This window comes from Perna viridis, chromosome 11 (genome assembly GCF_037379345.1).
Source record: "Perna viridis isolate PV_CMFRI_1.1 ecotype Kerala chromosome 11, ASM3737934v1, whole genome shotgun sequence".
NCBI classification, from domain to species: domain Eukaryota; kingdom Metazoa; phylum Mollusca; class Bivalvia; order Mytilida; family Mytilidae; genus Perna; species Perna viridis.
The window spans coordinates 38,340,714-38,358,904 of NC_142455.1; the positions used below are offsets into that span (position 1 = coordinate 38,340,714).

At 32.9% G+C, this 18,191-nt stretch overlaps 1 long non-coding RNA gene across 1 annotated transcript in view; it reads left to right on the top strand.

Moving 5' to 3' along the window:
• The window catches only part of LOC148603984 (uncharacterized), a 248,006-nt gene extending 231,558 nt beyond the window's left edge, over positions 1-16,448 (top strand). Inside the window, exon 4 of the long non-coding RNA XR_015916711.1 lies at positions 15,822-16,448. This is a non-coding gene — a long non-coding RNA (uncharacterized LOC148603984). The remainder of the gene's footprint in view (positions 1-15,821) is intronic.
• Positions 16,449-18,191: the final 1,743 nt, after the last annotated feature.

An 18,191-nucleotide genomic window follows, 5' to 3' on the forward strand; every position in this document is an offset into this window, starting at 1 on the left:
ATCTTTGAAACAAAGTATTGTGGGCCCTTTCTTAAACCTCTTCCCACACACATGTAGTGTTCCTGGACAATTTCAGCTTATTCGTGATCTTTCCTTTCCCAGAGATAGTTCAGTATACGTCTTAATTCCCAGAGAGAACTGTACAGTTCAATATGACAGTGTTGATATAGTTGTCAATCTTGTACAACATCAGGGCCGCTTTGAGTAAACTCGCAAAATGTGATATAGAGGATGTTTTTCGCATAATCCCAGCCAATTATCATTTACTTGGAATAATTTCAATAAATGCTTGCCAATGGGGCAAAACGTAGCTGCCAAAATATTAATAGTATTCATGTGCGTAACAGTTGGCTGTGGAGACAAAATATTATGCTGCTGGAGTGTCACATTTCATCACTAGTAGCATATTTGTTTACTGAATCGGTCATGTCCTACTTAACATCTACTGAAAACTCTTAACAATACGTTTAAAAGTTTCTATATTTTCAGTAGCGATTCAGTGCACATTAAATATCTGTCGTTAAGAGTTGTCAAGAGTAATTTCAGTAAATCCATTAGCGTCACTCAAATCAATTTAGTAGTGTTAAGAGTACGCTAAGAGTGTTCAGAATTTCCTGTCAAGGGAAAACACGTGCATATCTAGTATTGTTAGGTAAACAAGTTACCTCCTGTCAATTAGATTTATTTTTAAGTGCAAATTTAAAGTGTAGTTACTAAGATTTTTTAACAAGCTTGACTACCACTTTCATGTATCGCACGGCCAGTCCAGTTGTGTGGGCTTAAACAATTATTTTTCTTGCCTTTATATTAAGAGAAAAAAATAAAGAAACTGATAATTAAATAAATAAAGGAGCATTTCTTAGTATTAATGAGTAATGAAATGTTAAACATTTTGGCCAATAACTCATACAGCGTTGAGCATACTGAATGAAGCCCTTACTTTTCTTGTAGAGTTCCTTGTCCTAAACAACTTTACATTACCCCTCTATCTCTTATGGTTTTGGCTCTGTATTTGTAAAAGTTTTACTCAAAAATCAATTTGTGGGCGATAAATCACTTATAGTTGGTCGGAGGGTTTTGTGATCATAGAATTTATGTAGAACTTGACAAGACGAGTATTTTTCCCATATCATGTTTGCTTCTATCTATTACGGTTTTTAAGGAGAATCCATAACTAGACTCAAGGTCGCCGTATGTCATCGAATGATACATTTTTTGAAAACTCCATATGTGACCTAGGATGAATGGTGGAAGTCTTATGTTTCTAAGCCTTACGGTTTTCAAAATAAACAAAAATGACGGAAAATGATTTCGGTTAGAATTAAATAACTCATACAAGGAATAGTTTGAAAAGCTTTGTCCAACAGGACAATTTTGTTGGCCAAGTACCATACAAACATTAGGCATTTTTCAGTTTTTCTTTATCTATATCGTTTTTTTCCTATAGATAAAAAAAAAAAAAAAAACAAAAAAAACAAAAACAAAAAACAAAAAACAAAAAACAAATCGGTGTTAAGGGAGATAACTCAAGGCGCGTTAAGGTCCCACTAACCACTTCCAGGTTGAACGGCCGACCCCCCCCCCCCTATATAGTACCAAAAACTCACTGTGTGTATTATGGTTAAAAGTAGTCAAAATAAAGCTTAGAATAAGTACTTTAAAATCATATATATATATATAATTAACTACAATATTGTATGAATATTGCTTACATGTGTGAGTAATTTGCCTCCATGCTGTCAGCTAGCAGAAACGGTAACATTGTGTATTTTCAGTTTTGTTTTATTTATTCAAATAAATTTTGTGAAAAATTTGTACAGTCATTGTACCATTAGCATACTAATTTTGGAAACCTTATTTTCAAAGCTTCGCAATGGTATGCAAATTTAGATGTAATTCGTCCTGGGAATCAACAATGAAAATTACTTTCTCAACATGTAAAGTAATGTAAACGCTAGAAGTGTTCAGTGAGACCTAAATTTATATTTCCCAGCAACTCCGTTACGCATAGTTCTAGTCTAAAGTGTCGTAATAATGTGTCGCATACTCTTTCTACCAAATCCACTTTAAGAAGTTACGAAAGAAATAATAATAATAATCAAAGGAATTACAGTACCTGAACCGATCCGTGCAACAAAAATTTCAATCGGTCATGGATTAGTTTACGGTTAGTCATCGATCCGTCAAACCGATCCATTAAACCGCTGATCTCATCACGTGACCATAGAGCAGTCACTGTATTTTACGGTTTGTATTGTTTTCTTCGTCAATTTTACGCATATTTACATAATGTAATAGATTTAAACATCAATTTATATTTTTATTTTACATTTATTTCAACAAAACTGCGATCAGATCGGTCACCGGTCATTGATCCGTCAACGATCAATCAGTCAACGGTCATCGATCCGTTAAATTGTTGCGCGGATCGGTTCAAGGACTGTACAGTAAGGTACATGAGCTGGTTTTCGAGGCGGTGTTGCCATAGATGTCACAGTGGTACGAGTTCAAGTCCCGCGGAAGGAATGATCACATTGATACAGAAAAAGATAATAGAAACTTATAGAATGGTCTGTAAAATTTCCAACGATCTTAGAACTGTCAAATTTGCGAAGCAAATTGTTGGTCGTTCCCTCCGCCAGACTCGAACTTGAACCGCTGTGACATCTTTGGCAACACTGTAAGTCCAGCACCCTAGACCACTCGGCCAGCCAGGCTATATAAAAATACAGCTTTCGCGGACCGGGTCATTCCTCCTCGTATGATTAATCTAGGGTTGTAACTTTGTACCGATATATGGTAGTACGGGACAGTCTATTCATGTGTTATTATGTAGGATAGAGGATGAAATTTGACACAGCAAATCAATATTATACAACGTCTCTCTATTCGCCAATCAAAGTGATATAGTGATACAGGAAAGATCATATAAGTATAGAAGGGTCTATAACTTCAAAGTTTAAACTATAGATTAATATATTTTGACAAGATTGTCACCATGGTCCTGAGTTTTGTTTATGTGTAATGCATATTCCATTGTAAATACCTCTTAGACCTGAGTAGTACTGGATAACACTAAATTCCAATCGATGGTTGGATTTCGTGCAAGAACATCGGTTACATTAATTACTCACTGGAAAGTGCCGTAGAGACTTTAAAATCTTTGGATTGCTTGACAATACAATGAATCAAATAAAACATATAGACACAAATTTTTTTAGATGCAAACCAAGGGCCAGTTTTAAGGCTTATATTGGTGTTCCGGAGGACATTTAGGCATTACATCGGGCTTTGGGGATAAGTGGAAAAATATCATCCCCCGATATTTCAATTGGATTTTCTAGGTCTGTACTGGTCGATTTGAGTGGTCTTTTATATCCAAATGTATGATGTGGTCCAAGCTACAGCCAACCACATCAGTGCAAACATGTATGGTAGTAGGACAACCACCTTTCATTCGGAGCAAAATATAACAATTAAAGTAAAGTGTGAATATTTTTGTTATTTTTCAAATATATCAGATTATTAAAATTGCGTGTATTTTGTAAAGGAAACTCTGGTCAATAACGCAAAAATTTAGAATAGAGAAAGAAAATGTGGAATAGTGTCATACATATATTACATTTAAAAAAACTAATACAGTTTTGTAATTTATCTTTCAAGATATTTACATTCTTGGATTACATTGTTTGATTACCGCTGTAACCTTGGATCCCTTGATTACTCTTACATCAATTCAAGAATTTTATGCCATAGCAATAATAAAACATCGGATGAGGGTTTTGCCCCCCCCTCCAATTTCTAGGGGCCGAAATTGGCGCCTCCTCTAACTTAAGCCCTTAGTAACGGCCATGCAATCAATCTTCAAACAGAGAGGACAGTCTTCAACTTGGACAATGATAAAATTATGAAAAAGAAATCCTGCCATTATTTTCATAGAAATTATAAAATATGAATTTATATTTATTATGATTAATTTGAAACCAAGTAATTTGAACTTTTTTACATTCTAAGTAAGTTATTTATTTAGAAATTACCATATGAATGTCTCACAAATATTGGCATAATACAATTTGGTTTAAGATGGTATTACAAGATTTTTTTTCACTATCTATGAATGTTTTAAGACAAACTTTATGACATAAGGTACGATGATACATTTTAGGGAAAATTACCCCTCTTTAATTTCATATACTACATTTTCCAAAATGATAAACTAATACTGATGGACTCAAAATATACATGTAGAAGACACTAATCTCTATTGATATATTTCAATGCACTCGATAGTTGGTGCTGTCTTTGCTTACCTTGTTTTGTTAAATTAATATTCTTTCTATACCACTATGGTAGAGTCACCAATTTCTACTTAAATCTCAAAAAACTATTGGAAAATTATTTGGGCTTTCGTTTTTCAATTTGAAGATCTCTACATTGGATCAAAGCTGACCGATGACTTCTTATTATAGTTAATGTGCTGTAAGGTGAACAATAACGTTTATTTATTAATGTTCTTGTTTTTTTTTCTGTTTTCAGTCAATATTCTGAAAGAGTAGTAAGGGGAACCAAGGTTATAGCGGTAATCAAAAGAATGCAATCCAGGGACAAAGACCAGGCATGGAAAACAGACATACACAACAAATACAATAAAGTAACTAAAATCATACATACAAAGTAACATAAGCAAATGACCAATTCGGCCTCCACTAAAAACTGGTAGGGCAAGGTCCTTTTCTTTTCTAGAAACACCCGCCGAGTTGTTCACAAAAAATCAAGTCTGGGTAGACAAACCAGAAACCGGATACTACAGACACTATGAAGTCAGCCTCATATCTTGACCTACACATCGAAATCGATGGTAAAGGAAAACCATTGACCAAACTTTACGAAAATCGTGATGACTTTTAATTCAGAATGTTCAACTTTCCTTTCATCTGTGGCAACATCCCTTCGGCTCCTGCGTATGAAGTGTTCATATCACAACTCATAGGTTATGCTAGAGCTTGCCAAACTACGCAGACTTTTTGTCTCGCGCTAGAACTCTTACAACAGGGTTATGTTGCTACAATATTGAAGTCATCACTACATACGTTTTATGGTCGTCATCATGAACTCGTGGATCGTTATGGTGTATCCATCAGCACCATGAAAACTGATTTATTAAACGGGTCTTAGTTTTCCTTTCCTCGTTTGTCTACCCCGGACTTGACTTTTTATGAGCCGCTCGGTGGATGTTTCTAGAAAAGCAGAGGACGCTTACCCTACCGGTGCACCTGGTCCATGCTCCCAGTTTTTAGTGGAGTCCGAGATGCTCATTTACTTTTGTTACTTTGTACGTATGATTTTAGTTACTTTATGTTCTTTGTTGTGTATGTCTGTTTTCCATGTCTGGTCTTTGTCCCTGGATTACATTCTTTTGATTACCGCTATAACCTTGGATCCCTTGATTACTCTTTTAAAGATAATACTTCATCTTTGTAGCGGAAACTGAGATTAAAGGATCTAGCCAAACGATATTCTTTCTTTCGGATCAAATCAGCCATAAAGTCAGCCTCATAAAAGTAAAGGAATAGGTCAGCAAGTAAAGTAGCACAATTTGTTCCCATTGGAATGCCGACCGTTTGTTGAAAAGCATGTCAACCACATTGTCGATTAACACTTCCAACATATGGAAACATCTTCCTCTTTATATTTGGAAGATGATTTTGAATTATTTCTTACAAAGTATGACGAATCTCTACCAAGAACTATATATTTGTATCTACGTGTACCATTTTTTTCGAAAAAAAAAACAACAGTGTATAATGTTTTAAGTCGAGATTTTAACTAAGTATTGGGAATAGAAGTATACAGTTTTGAAAATCATAGATTTGAATGATATTATATTCAGATAATAGTCTTGAACTGATTGTCTCCAAAAGATCTTTCGATTTTTTCAAGATCCACATTGAATTAATACCACTACGGGAGTAACAAGTGTTGTGGTAGGACAGCAGACCCTCTTTGACCGTTGTAAGCAGAGATGTTAAAAGTTTTGAAAGAGGTTTGGTGGTACATTTTGTAGATTCAGCTATGAAACGCTGATTGTATAGATTGTGGAGTTTAGGAATCCAGTACATAGACGGTAAATCACAATCATCGTTATTGGATGGAGAGACCAAAAGAGGATAGCACATATTTATGGTTTTCCACAATCTCTTCTTTGGAGAGTGTGGTAGCAGTATAGGTCTAATCACAGCTATTATTTTTTACGTCTACCTCCGGTAATACACATTTGTTGTAAAACGTTTTGCAGACAAAAACAATGTTGTTTTGGGCTTTGTCTGCTGGTACGACAACATATTTGTCATTTGTAGTAGACAATGTTTTTGCTACATCGGGGTCATTGAAAAGTGATGTATCTTTGGCACTCATTTACCTACTTAAAACTTTCATTCGTTTCAAAATTAAAGACCTCACGGCCTTTAACCACTCTAACAGAGAATCAATGTCTTCTTGTTATCGTTTGTACCATTTTCTTGCATAGTCCTCGGCGGCATCTATAAGAATTTTAAAGTTTTAAAGCAGAGATTCGTTTTCGATGGTGGTTAAAAACCCCTAACGACGTAACCATAAGGACCATATTTGAATGGAGAGTTTTTGCAAGAACGGTCTGGTGGTTTAGCCTTGAAGTCCTCAATCTCGAGGTTCTGCAATAGCTTTTTATAATTGAATATTTTGGATGCAATGGGTGAAGTATAGGAATATGAAATAATTGGTATGGATTTGTCTTTGAAATATGAGGGAATTTGTTTGTGATGTCTTTGTGATGGAAGATGTTAGCCAAATCAATTGCATCTGTACCTTTGTTGACAAACGGTAGTGGAAGAAATGATCGTTTTTCTTCATCCTGATTTTTCACACAAACTGGTTTAAAGTGTATGTAGAAACAAATATCCAAAATGATGGCAACAGGTCTGTATAATGATGAGGTGGGGTCAGAAACAGGAGTGTCAAGACTTGTTTTGTCAAAGGAGTGTATTAGAGTGAGAGGCATAGAATAAAGTTTGGTTCTAACGTGATAAAGTCCAAGAGGTTTTTGTATGAAAGGTAGGAGACCATCCATGGAGACACCGTGTAACTTAGGTGACGTATAGTGGCGATGGCCATGACTCCTTTCCTGTCTTGGATTTTTGTCAAATAAATTCATCACATTTATGTTGTTTTTGTTTGGCTTGAAAGGTTTCCTATTCTTTTGATTACATGTTGGGGTTGTCAGGCTATAATACGGAAAACCTGACCGTAAACCATAGTGGTGCACCGTGTTCCTCGCACGTTAAAGAACCCTGCTGTGGTATTCGATAGGAGTAGGAACCTTTGCTCCGCCACAGGAGGCTAAATTGCCCGACCTTACCCACCCACCCCCTTTTTCCAGTGGCAATCAAAATTTGTCGACCCTATTATCCTTGTGTTCCATCCTTTTTTTTTCATTTCATGTTCATTTTATCATCCATTTCATGTTCATCGTCTGAATATAGCTGAAATATTGCTGCTCGGACGTTAAACCCAACAAACAAACAAACACAAAATATTCTTTTGACGTTGTCATTGCGTCCGTAAGGTATTGCAGTACCTAGTCTGCGTATCCAGTATTCCTCTCTTTCCTTACGATAGTTTTTACTTAGAACGGGACTGTTTGTAAGATGGTATTTTTTTTTCTAAAATACGAACTTTCATAGAGAGGATTGAATGATCTTGTTGATTAAAGTGTTGATAAACTGTCGGGAATTTGGTGGTGTTAATTCACGAACGATGATTGCACATTCTTTTGTTTTATCGTTCTTGCGTTTCTCCGACATATACTAAACCACTATAGTTGCATTCTAATCTATATATCAAGTTTGTTGAAAACATGTAAAGCTGTAGAGTTGTTGCCCTTGAAAGGTGAAACATGACATTTTTTATACAATATCTTGAAAACTTTAATAGATAGAAAAAAATATGAATGAAATGATCCTAATGAGTCTCCATTGCGTCAAAGGAACAAAATGACCTTTTGGAGTTTTCAGCAAATATCTTAAATCTATGATAGATAGGAAACATATTTTAAATGACAAAAAAAAAATGAAAAAAAATAATCCTTATGATAAGGCCTTAAAATATCTCTTTTAGCTTAAAGCTATTGGACGGCTGAATGTTAGAGTTACTACCATTGAAGTGCAAAAAATGAACCAGGTGAACGATTCAGATTCTTGGGAGCCTCTAGTTTATATCACACAATTATTCCCACTTTAATAAATTTAATAATGGTTATATCAATACACAATATTTAAGAAAAAACATTAAGTTATTAAACATTTTGTAACTTTTAGTGTTCATATTACATTAAATATCAAGAATATTGTATTGAAAATTTATTGGTCATTTAAAAAACAATGCCATGGTTACTATTTCAAAGTATATTTTTCTTAATTTCAGGAAAATACTATTTGTATTTTTTTAAATTATAGATTAAACTTTGATGTATATGGTCTATATTTTGAAATAAACCACAAACAGATCAAATTTTCACTTTGTTACAAACATTAAAAAATGTCTATCCAGAGCTTGCCGAAACTACGCAGATTATTTTGTATCTCGCCTACCCTACCGGTGCACCTGGCCCATGCTCCCAGGTTTTAGTGGAGTCCGAGATGCTCATTTGCTTTTGTTAATTTGTATGCATGATTTTAGTTACTTTATTTTATTTGTTGTGTATGTCTGTTTTCCATGTCTGGTCTTTGTCCCTGGATTCCGTTCTTTTTATTACCGCTATATCCTTGGTTCCTCTGATTACTCTTTCTAGTATCTTATAATCCCTTATTTAAGAATACGCCACACACATTTAATCTTGTTTAGTCTTACAAAAAAGAAGTACTATGCTAACTTTTACAAAACCTGAGAACAGCAAATGAATCAATTTAGATGTGTTATGAGAACAAGTTCCTGCATCTGGTAAAGTTACCACTGAAAAACACTTTAGCAAATAAATCTAAGGTCAACGGTTTACATAGCAACCGAATAAATGCCAAGAAAATTCATATCATTTTTTTTTAATTGAGCAATATTATTGGCTCATATACCAAATTTGGTGAAAATCTGACACCTTTGATTTCCAAGCCCTTCCCTTTTCGTCTTCCACTTTTGATGAACAACTCAGTTAATATTTCTAGAAAGACAGAGGACAATTATCTTACCCGCGCACCTGGTCCATGCAACCGAAAGGTCATTTACTGTTGTTACTTCTATGTAATATTTTAGTTACTTTATATACTTTGTTGGATCCAGCAGCAGATATTGTTTATCCAAGTGGTTTTTGTTTTCTTATATTTTTGTTTTAGTTTGATTCTGAAGAATTATCATCGTTAATGATTTTTTTTTATACTTTTTATACTGCTGTTAATACCTGGTATATGCTCCCAGTATTTCGTGGAATCCGATTCGTTCATTTGTTTTTGTTTTTGTTTTGTACGTATTATTTTGGTTATTTTATGGTTCTTGTTGTGTGTGTCTGTTTTGAATGCCTGATTTGTGTCCCTATAAAACGTGTTTCTGGTTTTATTGGTTCCTTTTATTACTTTTTAATGATTTGTCCCCGAAATGTAATGTTTCCATGACCTTATTTATTGTTTTTTTACAAACAGTGATAATGAGCTTAAATTGTAATTTTCGGAGGTATAACCAGTCATTTTTTCAAATGTTATTCAAACACAAACTTGATAATATTCAGTATAAAAGTAATATAACATATATTGTCTGCAGCTAATGGTGGTATTTTCAAGAAGTAAATCACGGAAACTCCAGTTTATCATAAATTACCACGGGTTGACCATTGATGTCGCATTTATTTTTGCTCGAACTAAATATAACATGTAGTGGCTTGAAGTTCATTTATCAGTATAAATGATTTATCATGTACATTAATTGTCTATACAAGTTTAATTACAAGTTTGTAGGCAAGTCGATGTGGCGATCTTTCTTAAATTAATGAAATTATTTAAAGATTCATTGAACTAGGACCTATTTGAAACATTTGAAGTGCTAACAAATCATGAAAATTTTTGTTGAAGGATTGTGAGAAGGGTTCGGGAGGGACCAAGGACTCATTTAAACATTTAAATACTTTGAACAATTTTTAATTGATTATGACAAATTGTAACAAGTCCTCGAAAGAAATGAATCCAAAAGTAAAAATTGTGAAAAAAAAAAATAATAATAAAATAATAATAATAATAATAATAATAATAATAATAATAATAATAATAAATACAAATAAGCCATACTGTTAGTCACGCATAGTATTTTCAGAGGCTATGCCATTTAACAAAGAAGGGTGGTGCATGGTTAGCTAATTCAATGACTACATACATGCAAAGGGAAATGACATTAAATGTTGAAAAATGAAATGAAAGTTAAAACGAGATCTTAGACAATTTTGTTATTATGTACGACTAAACTGTTGAATACAGAAATGAATGTTGAAATGAGATTTTTTACCCCTCCCGTGTCATTCCCAACTCTATCCGACCGTATTAGGCGAATAAGAAAACGAATGTTGAAAAAAGAAATGAATAATATATCTGACCTCTTTCGAGTCCATTGCGATCATTTCAACTCTGTCCGACATAATATGGCGAAAAAAGGAAATGAATGTTAACATAATATCTTCGACTCCTCAGAAGTCGATTGCGACCTTTCCCAACTATGTCGACCAAGAAGGGCAAAAAAAAACAGGAAATGAATGTTGAAAAAAAACACATTAATGTTAAAATTAGAGTCTGACTTCTCCCGAATCGATTGCGATCATGTCCAACTCTGTGCGACCTAAAATGGCGAATAAGGATATTAATGTTGAAATACGATCTCTGACCCCTCGCGAGTCGTTTGCAACCATTTCCAATTCCATTGGAGAATAGAGAAATTAATGTTGAAATGAGTTCTTGGTCCTTCCCGAACCCCCCTCACAATCCTTCCTCGAAAGATGCTTAATGATTTGTTAGAACTTTAAAATACTTCATTTGTAAAAAACACCATTTGGAGGTTTTCTATGATAATTTCCAATTCTGTATTCGAATGTTGAAAAAAGGAAAAGGAGAAAACTTGAACTCTGGCTTTTTTTATAGAGTTATTTCTGTTTTGCTAATAACCACAATATTGGCTGATGGGCTGTGTTTCATACATTAAGAATATCTGGTTTATTTCATTGTCCAGAAAAAAAAATACACATATAAAGATATCAGTGACATGATGACATGGCAAACATCAAAATTTGCTGGAATAATATAATTAACTGATAAAATCAGAAAAAAATCACTCTGCACTTTCTATATTTACCCACGCCCCCCCCCTCCCCTCAAAATCGTATCAATGAAGTTAAAAATCATATATGCACAAATCAAAAACAAAAATACATTTTTTCCTTGTCACTCAAAGTCTATGGGCATTTAGTTTAAGGGGTTTTTTTCTATATGTGATTAATGGATTTTCCCATAAAGGCAAAAGTAAGGAAATGCTTATATCAGAGCAAAATATATTTTTACTTCACTTTGTGTTGAGGTTTTCTCAATGTTTGGATTAGCAAAGTTCCCGAAACATTTCTCTATGTTTATGCAATATCTGCACAAAAAATATCTATCTAAAGTAAACTGTATTTCCGTATAAAAGCAAGTTTTGGAGGGCTGCCTCCACCAGACAGAAGAGGAACAGTCTATAAACAATTTATAGTAAAATGAATTATTTTTCTTTGTTTGTGTATTGATTAAGATAATAGTCTTAAACTGATTGTCTCCAAAAGATCTTTTGAATTTTAGGATCCACATTGAATTAATACCACTACGGGAGTAACAAGTGTTGTGGTAGGACTGTAGACCCTCTTAGACAGTTGTGAGTATAGAAGTTAAAAGTTTTGAAAGAGGTTTGGTGGTACATTTTGCAGATTTATGAAACGTTGTGTGTATGGATTCTTGTGAAGTTTAGGAATCCAGTACATAGACGGTAAATCACAATCATCGTCCTTGGTAGAGAGACCAAAAGAGGATAGCACATATTTATGGTTTTCCACAATCTCTTGTTTGGAGAGAGTGGTAGCAGTGTAGGTCTTATCACTGCTATTGTTTTCTACGTCTACTTCTGATAATAAACATTGGCTATCAAACGTTTTTTATAACGTATCTCTTTATCATTACTTCTTAGTCTATCTGATGGTGGATTTGTTCTAAACTGTCGTTTAGCGTCTGCTTATACATTATCTCTCTAGCGTGTCTTAAGCTTGTTTCTGTATTATTTAATCTAACAGTCTGAAATATATCTAACATATACCGCGATTGTAAAGTGGGTGGCACAAATTTCATCATTTCATTTAAAACGTACTCAAAAGAACATATTTATGTCTATTTGGTATAAAATATGTTATTAGTAATGTTCTGGTTATATTATTTCAAATGAGTGTCACAAACTCTAACTTGTTTACATATATATTAACTATCAATAATGTAATTAACAACTACAATATGTAATGTAATTCTTCTTAAAACGAATTAAGTAACACAGCAAAGTTCAACTTTAAGAATACTGCCTTCAATATTGTAAGTTTTTATATTGTTTTCGAAAGGTTTTAGACTGCACTGCACCTTGGCTTTGAGTCATGGTTTAAAAACAACCAATATCTTGCTATATGTTTAAATTTCTTACCTTGTATGTAATAATTAGTTATCAAGAGATGATTAGTGGTTATTTCCAATGAAAAACACTTTTTTATTGAAAAGAATAGTAATTTATTTATCAAATATAATCTATAAGTCTATTTATTATCATGAACGTTTTACACAACTATTGTGATATAAAGTCTAGCTATAAATCGACAAAAAACATGTATAAACAAAATCATGTTCACAGTATTACAATTTAGTCTGTATTATTAACATTTCAAACAACACGTTATTTAGATTAACTGTTGAATAATCAATAGATGAACAATGGAATTCCATGCAAACAGAAAATAAAACGCAGACGTAAAGTAGCACTTTGTAAGCATTGTCTGAGGAAACAATTATTAACTTTTTACGGGAAACTTAATTAAGCGGATAACAGGAAAATATTACTAGACCTACACTTACCATCATAACTTCCACACTGATGTAGTAAGTATACTATTTGATTAACATATTTTATTACACGACTGGATGTTGAAGTTATCTGTTTTATTATATAGGTTGCAGTGATTTGCAGAATGTTCCCAGTGAAAAACAAAATCTAAAATTCACACTGTGTAATTAATTCGTTAATTTTACACTCGCACTTTCTCACGTCAACATGTCACAAATATCAATCCGCCGCTCACCCAATTTTAAATTCATGTTGAAAATAGCAACGATTAATATGATAATAATTGGTTATCGTTAATTACCAGAATATGATCATTCGTGCCAACAACGAATTAAGATTTAACTAGTGCACAGAAAAATTTCCGCACATTCGTTACATCTAGGCGTTCTTCGGCATTCCTGATCATATTTTGGTTATTAAAAAATCAAAAATATTTAAAACAAAACTGTTGCAATACCTGGTTATCGATCTTTTTGAAAATTGTAGAGCTGTTAATAATTAAATTCATGCAAAGAGAGCAAAGATAATCCTATCAAAAACATTAAAGAATTAGTCATTTGAAGTATTTTTAATGAGCCAATACTGTAAACTGTAAACAATATCGATTGTAAACAGTATGTTTCAAACGAAAATGAACATATTGCATATTGTTAAGAAAATAGAAGTATTTAAAATAACTATTAATTTTTTCGTCATGTGTTTTTTTATAATTATTATTAAAGAATGCAGTATATTTGATAGTTAATTTAGAAATGTAAATGTGAATGCTGAAGTATAGACTTCCAAATATATTGTTTTACATGTTTCATATTGAAAACATGTGAAGCAAATCGTGTGAACATTGTTCAATTAGGTGCCTTTTAAAGGAAAATATATAAATGATCGGTTATCTATCGACGTAGTTAATGTACTTAATCAATACCGATGTGGAGTGAAATATTTTGGATTGTCTGCAATGTAAATTTAATAACAAGAAATAAAAAACGTATTTACACTATGAATAACTTTTATTTTTAGATTGGTTGGTTGAGGAACAGGAAATTTGGAACTTATTAAAGCTAAGTTATTGCTTATTAAACAGTTTTATTACAGTTGTTAATGCACTCATACACAATCGTCATATATAGTACCAAGACCGATCTATGCAACTAAGTTTACGATCATTTATTAATAAGTTAATAGTTTCAGATCATTTGTTCAACTGTCAAACAGTTTCTGTAAAAAAAATAGCGGCGGCATTCTGCAAACGAAATCTGGCACTAGTTTTTGATCTATCACAGATCAGTCAATATCATCCATTAACCAGAGAAATTGTTTCGCTGATAAGTTCAGAGTCATATATAAACATATTATTAATAATTATAAGCTTATTCGGCTGTTAAAGGTAAACCGTGATTGACAAATATACAGTAGCGATCCCATCTACCTACTCTTGAAATCCGTCAGAATCTGTCAGACAAAAAAGGTCCATGACAGAAAATATAACAAAATTCCTTACAGAGTCTGACCGATCCTGACAGAAACTGTCCTGGGTCACGACAAAGAAAAACGAAAAGCTGTTCTAAACTGTCATACCACTGGACAGTTATGGATACTAGTTCAGTCTATGTTAGAGCAGGAAGTCTGGTTAAAAAATAGTGGACACAGTACTAAATAGTTTCTGTCTGATGTAATTTGGACTATTTTAATACTTAAAAGCAATAAATCATTAAAATTAATATTGAATTAATTCGACCTTTTGTCTGATGGTTTGATATAGCTATCATGTGGGTGACTATGACATATATTTCTAGTCAAAATACTTTAGATATGACATTTTCTTGCAAAATGTATGGGTGTGAGCACTTTTCAATTTCCAAAAGGGTATTATCTCATTGTAAAAGTGTTCAATGTAAGTATCATGCTGGTAATTGGGACATATTTGTGACAGTCAAAATTCTAAAATTACATATGTTTGCAAAATGTATGTGTACGAGCACTTTTAATTTTCATAAGGGTCTACAATTATTTAATAAAATGTTACTTTGTTTTAAGTTTAACTAATATGTGGGTGACTACAACACACATATTTCAGTCACAACTCTATAAGAATGATATTTTCTTGTAAAATGCATGAATGCAAGCACTTATAATTTCCATTACGTCTAAAAGAATTGAATATAATGGTTTATTTTTTTTATTTCACTATCATGTTTCTATTTAAACTAAGAACTTACAGTTAAAAGTTCGCAATTTCAAAAGCCTTTTCTTTAACTTATCCTTTGTCGATATCAACTTGTTTTGTTTCGGGAGATATTTATTTGATTTGATGTAATATTAAGCAACTTGCTTTATATTGGATTGTAAGATTGTAAAAAAGCACATAAAACCCTATCACTATCTTATTTACGTTTAAAACTTTGTATGGCGTAAAATTTAGGACCTGGATGTAATTACATGGTAACTTTCTGTATAACCACTCGGTTTAAGTTTGACCTTTTACCTTTTAAACTTTTTCCGGATATATCAACCACATGGGCTTTGTCTAATTTGCACTTTTTTATTTGAATTTCATATCTTAGAATATAATTTTAGATCTGGATGACACCATGATCATCATTTTGTAAATATGTTGACATTTAATAAGTGTATCCATCTACACCACGAACAATGGTTTATTCAACTTGTTACAGTTTTCCTTCCTCTTTTGTCTACTGTAGACTTGACCTTTTATGAGCAATTCTGTGGGTGTTACTAAAAAGCAGAGGACGCTTAGCATACCGGTGGACTTGGTGCATGCTTCCAGTTTTTATGTATGAAGTCCGAGTTGCCCATTTACTTTTGTTACTTTGTATGTATTATTTTCGTTATATAATGTTTTCGTTGTGTCTGTCTGTTTTCCATGTCTGGTCTTTGTCCCTAGATTACATTCATTTTATTTACGCCAGACTCTTGATTAATATCTCATGGACATTTTTACATTTAAGAAATGACTTAATTCTTTTTAAATAATAAGATAATTATATTTTAATATTCGTAGTATTTTAAGACCAAGACAACACGAACATCATGTTTGATGTCTTTGTTTAGATAGTAACCATACATTACATCGCAATATTTCCTTTGACATGTTGAAACGAAATTTTGTTGTATATTTTTTATCGAGTTTATATGTATCATACCCAAAAAAAAAAAAATCTAAATATTCCCACAACCGTCTTGAAAGTTGTCTCAAATATATTACGATATGAGTACATTGCGTAGAAGATACAAGTGTTAAGAAGTTGGTATTGTAACTTTGATTATTTTCCACCTTATTTGTTTAAATAAAAGTACTGATAATACAAGCAATTTTTAAATGCATGCATATTTTTACTAATTACAATTACCTGTATATGTTTGAACCAATTATTAAATGGATTTCATATCTTAAGTGTTTTTTTTTTTTTTTTTATTTGCAGATATAAAGACGACATTTCTAGATGTTTAGCAGTCATCGGAATAATGCATCTTTTTATGAATAAAGTCAAACAATGTTTTTTTTTCTAAGCAGAAATCGGGGAAACCACGATTACTAACTTCATTGTTCCCATGGTTTTACTATTGGTTCTTCCCCTCAGTTAGGCTTATTTTAGTTAATACTTATATTCTTCTGGATATTTATTTTCCAGTTGCAAAGAGCTAAATGTAATTGTAGAATATCACGTTAAAGTCATTAATGCGTGAAATGGATTGTGATCATGCTAAAGTACTTGAAGCCCGCCGCATTTATTGAGCCTGCCCCAAGTCAGGAATTTCAGGGCCACTGTACATATTGCTTCGTTTTCACTGTCAGTTTACTTTTATGTTGCTGGAGTCGATAGGGGCAACCGTTTGCTCTACCAATGTATATTGTTGTTTTGGGCTAGCTGCAATATAACCCATGGTTTGAAAGTTTGTTCCTCATTCACTAAAGACGAATAGGTGGCTTTGAGCTGATATGTATCCCTCCCCATGGAGTTGTTCTCTCTTTTATGCATTCACTGCATCCTGCGTTTTCAGACTAAAAACTGAGAATAATATACACAGAATATCTTAAATTAAACAAACTGAACAAAACCATTACAGAACAACAAATAAACCTTAAACTAACAAACCAAAAACCACAGAAATAACAAACAAATTATCAATAACAAAACATAAAACCGGCAAAACCAAACAACATAAAACAACCTAGACCGTATAAAAAAGTGGGGGCAATCCTCATATTTGGTCAGTTATACGGAGGTATGGAACAGTCTTTAAAACCGACACAACAGTTCCATAATAATTTTATATAAAGAGTTTGATCACAATGAAAAATGATTTTATAAGTTTTGTGTGTCCTTCAATGTATTTATTGTATCAATTGTCACAAACAAATACTGAAATTGAAGGAGTATCGCCATAGGTTATTGTGTATATATAGAAAGACGGTTGATACAATCGATTTGCCATTCTCTAATGATTACATCCAGTTTTCCCTTTTGCCAGGAATTTTCATCTGTCTGATGGTACACGAATGTGATGGGCTACACTAAACATCTAAAAATCAGACTTACCGAATCTCGTGAATATCACTTCTTTACAACATTTATAGCCGACCCAATAATTTTACGACAGTTGAAGTGTGGCTTTTTCCACTACAGGAACAAATTAAAGTAATGTGTCAAGGTCGCCCTGAACATGAACTACTCCTTAAAAACGCTCCCATTGTGTTCCAATATTATTGTAAACGGGGCAGAAAATCCTCATTCAATTTAGAGTGATGTCTGCACGTTGCAGTATATTACTTCCTATATTTATTTCTCATTATTTGTCTCTTGACTTTTAAATCATTTGTTCTGCTTTGGACTGTTAAGATAGACCTTTTATGCTTACCAATCGTTTACCTACATTTATGGCGATAAACTGAAGATTTAAAAATCTTTGAGGCTCTGATCTAAAGCGTTTAGTGCGAGAGTTATTGTACATGTAATGTACCGTTTTTGTGTTGGTTAAAATGTCATATAGATGAACGTCCGGGAGTATCAATGTGATTAGTACTTAAATGACTTACATTACACATAGAA